Source organism: Mustela nivalis, assembly GCF_964662115.1.
Source record: "Mustela nivalis genome assembly, chromosome: 6".
Lineage (NCBI taxonomy): Eukaryota > Metazoa > Chordata > Mammalia > Carnivora > Mustelidae > Mustela > Mustela nivalis.
In genome coordinates this window covers 16,174,858-16,178,235 of record NC_139025.1, presented here as the reverse complement: position 1 = coordinate 16,178,235, position 3,378 = coordinate 16,174,858, and the positions used below count along the sequence as shown (strand labels likewise).

The 3,378-nt window shown below is 48.3% G+C and overlaps 1 long non-coding RNA gene across 1 annotated transcript; it reads right to left on the bottom strand.

Annotated features, from left to right (window-relative positions):
• Window positions 1-301: 301 nt before the first annotated feature.
• On the bottom strand, window positions 302-1,907 carry LOC309866035. The gene is made up of 2 exons (XR_014312383.1): window positions 1,852-1,907; window positions 302-528 (listed from the first exon to the last, which is right to left on the bottom strand). It is a non-coding gene; the product is annotated as an uncharacterized lncRNA (long non-coding RNA).
• Window positions 1,908-3,378: the final 1,471 nt, after the last annotated feature.

Here is a 3,378-nt window from a genome sequence, read left to right as displayed (position 1 = left end):
TGAAAATATTAAAATGCACCCATCGAGAAGTGGGGGAAAAGAGAGCTGACTTAAGTAACTTTGAAAAGTAGCGTTTCGACAGGAATCTGAAAAGCTAAAGGCAAAAAGAACTATTCAAGAACACTGTATTCTCATTAAAAATTTCTTTCACAGCAATATGGATTAGCAATTCTGAAACTACGGCAGAGTAAGGTTGAACAAATACATGTATATGTTGTAGACAACGGGAGCTCGATTTGACACTGTCAAAGAAAGGAGGGACAAGCAGGAGAGGCAGAAGGCCAGGACAAGCCCAGTGGTGTTGGGTTCGAGTTGGAGATACAGGTGTGAACTCATTTTATTTAAGGATGTCTAGAGGCAGGTGTAGAAATATAGATAAGTGCACACACATTGGTCACTCCACATACAGATGCTTCCAGCTGTGTCCACAGAGAGGGCAGAGAGCCAGGACGCAGTAGCAAAATTGCACACCCAGCTCTCAGAACTTGGTTTCCAAAGACCATCTTCCAACAATGGAACCAGGGGTCCCTGGAGAAAGAACAGATTTTAAGGCAGGGAAAAGACAGGTGAGCCTGCAGCCCTGTAGAGTGTCAGAGAGTAAGAAGATAATGAAAAATTTAAAAAAAAAAAAAAAAAGAGGGGGAGCCCATGAAAAAGACACAGGAGCCAACCTGAGAGAGATCCCAATGACCAAAGCCGGAACGATTTGTGCAACAATTTGAAAAAGCACTGCATGGGCGCCTGGGTGGCTCAGTGGTTTAAGCCGCTGCCTTCGGCTCAGGTCATGATCTCAGGGTCCTGGGATCAAGTCCCGCATCGGACTCTCTGCTCACCAGGGAGCCTGCTTCCCTCTCTCTCTCTCTGCCTGCCTCTCCATCTACTTGTGATTTCTCTCTGTCAAATAAATAAATAAAATCTTTAAAAAAAAAAAAAAAAGAAAAGAAAAAGCACTGCATTATAATTCAAATAATGAAATAAATATCCCTTAGTCCATACTGACATAGATAAATAAATAAATAAATAAACAATGGAGCTGAGACAAATCTTCTCTATAGAAGAATTCCCATTTATATACGTAGATTCTCCCTCCTCTGGGGAGCGGAGCTGGGCTTAGTGATTCACTTCCAATCAGTAGAGTCTAGAAAGGGGAAAATGGTCATTTTGCAGTGGAGGAAACTGGCAGAGCCACCTTACCCTACCCATGTGATCAAGGTTAACCTCACCACTTATTTAGTCATATTGGTATCATGTACTTCCTGATACCGCGTGAAAAGCAAGGGCACTTCACCCTTGTGGTATTCTTTCAGAAAATCCATAGCTCTGGTCTAACCAGCAGAAAACTCCAGGCAAGCCTAAATTGAGGGACATCCGATAAAATACCTGAAAATGTCAAGGTCGTGAAAAAATAAGGAACAACAGAGAAACCTTCACAGGTCCCAGGAGACATGGTACAATACACTCTCCCGAAACAGACAAAGGACATGAGGGCGAAAACTGGGGGAGTCGAAATAACATCTGTAGTTTGGTTAATGGTAGTACACCAATGTCAAGTTCTAGGTGAAGTGACCCAGGGGAATGCTCTCTGTAAGAAAGGATCATTACACCGGCATTTAGAGGTAGGGCTGGAATTCAAGACAACTAACTATAGTGGCCAGGGACCAAATATGTCACCGTGGGAAACGAATTCAAGGAGGCGATCAGGGTAAAAGAAGAGAGGCCTGGCTGAGAGCTGACGCCCATGAGGGTGGCCGGTGGAAAGCTCTCGGAGGCCTCCAGGGGCGGACTGATTTCTTAGGGACATTAACAGGTTTCCTGCAAGAAACCACTTCTGTTCCCGCACTCCATTCTTACCTCTAGGCAAAGCCATTCTCCGGGAAGCTGTTTCTCTGAAAGGGGCCTGGTTTGTGGTCAGAATCTATTGTCAGGGAGAGAGAAAGTTCCTTCTCCCACGCGAATGCCAGGCAGGGGATAGTGCCAAATGGTCGGTCACAGGACCCTCGTTTTCTGCAACAGTGACTGCTTTGTGTAAAGGGGGCAGGAAGCCAGGGCAACGGCTGGGGACACTGCCTGCCGCCCAGCCTTGCTGGGCCCCAAGCGTTTGGGGAATTTCAGACCAAGGCCAGGAGAAGAAAGAGAACTTCCCCCACGTGATCCTCGCCATCTTCTGAGAGTCCTTGTCAGGGAAATAATGGTGAGACCCGGCTGGTTCCTGCTGGGCAGATGCCAAGGGACACGAGCGGCCTAAGAGCACCAGCAGCAGTGTTTAAAGTTAAGGGTCCTCTAGAAGGAGTTACCAGCTTTTCAGAGAGGGGTTAATGCATTAAACTGTTTAACTTAGGTAATTTGGTTTTGATGAGAGATCTTGTGAAAGCTTGTTCCCCCTTATTCAACAGAGCAGGCAAATCATAAATTAACCTCTCCTGGGTAGTTGAAGGTCTTTATGACGAACATCAGTATTGCCGCAGGCTGAGACACAGAAGTGCATTCAGTGTTTGGGACATTTGCTGAATGGGGGGTGATCTCAGCAATGGCCTTGAAATGGGCTTTTCTGGAAGAATCCCTGACATCAGCTTGTTCTTGCTTCCGAAGAGGGCAGTGCCGTGTTCCCGCTTCTTCACAAAGGCAAAACAGAACCTTGGCCCCAGAAGCTGTGTGACCATGACTCCATGGCTCAGAATCTTCATCTATAAAATCAGGAACAATGTTGTGAAATTGGATTGTGCATGTTTGGAACATGCATGAGATGCATTAGAACAGTGCTAAGGACGGTGCCCACCCAGCACATAAGAAAAGCCCTCCGTTCTTTATCACTGTTCGCCGCTGAAGATGAGTCCTCAGATCTGGTTTACTCGGTCTATGTCCTTTTGCATTGTGCTCGTGGACATCCTGGAGCTGATGGGAAACCACACCCCTGAGACGGTCCCCTGGTTTCATGTGGCCACCAGCCATTGCGCTGATTCTAATCAACGCTGCTCACCTCCAGCCCCTGCCTTATCTAGTAAGAAAGGGCAGAAAGAGATTTCCCTGGGCCAGGGCCCTCACTGCACCACAGGCCTCTTGCTCTCCATCCCAGAAGGAAGCACCCTCCCCGTCTGCGCTCAGGGCAGCCGCAACAGGCAGACTGGCCATTAAGTAAGGGGGGCCTCTCTGGTAGGGGAACAGAGTTGCTGGTCTCCTCCGGGGGCTTCCACCCCAGATTGGAGGAGGAGCTCTTGGCTGAGAGGGAATTAGGAAGCTCCCCCTGTCCCCAGGGAGTGGGAACAGAGCCCAGGACTTCTTCAGGATCTGGGGACTCTGTAAGGGGAGTGGGGGAGGCTTGGAGTCGCTGGGAGCAGTCGGGGTACCTGCTGCCCAGCCCCCATCGCCCATTCCGTCAAA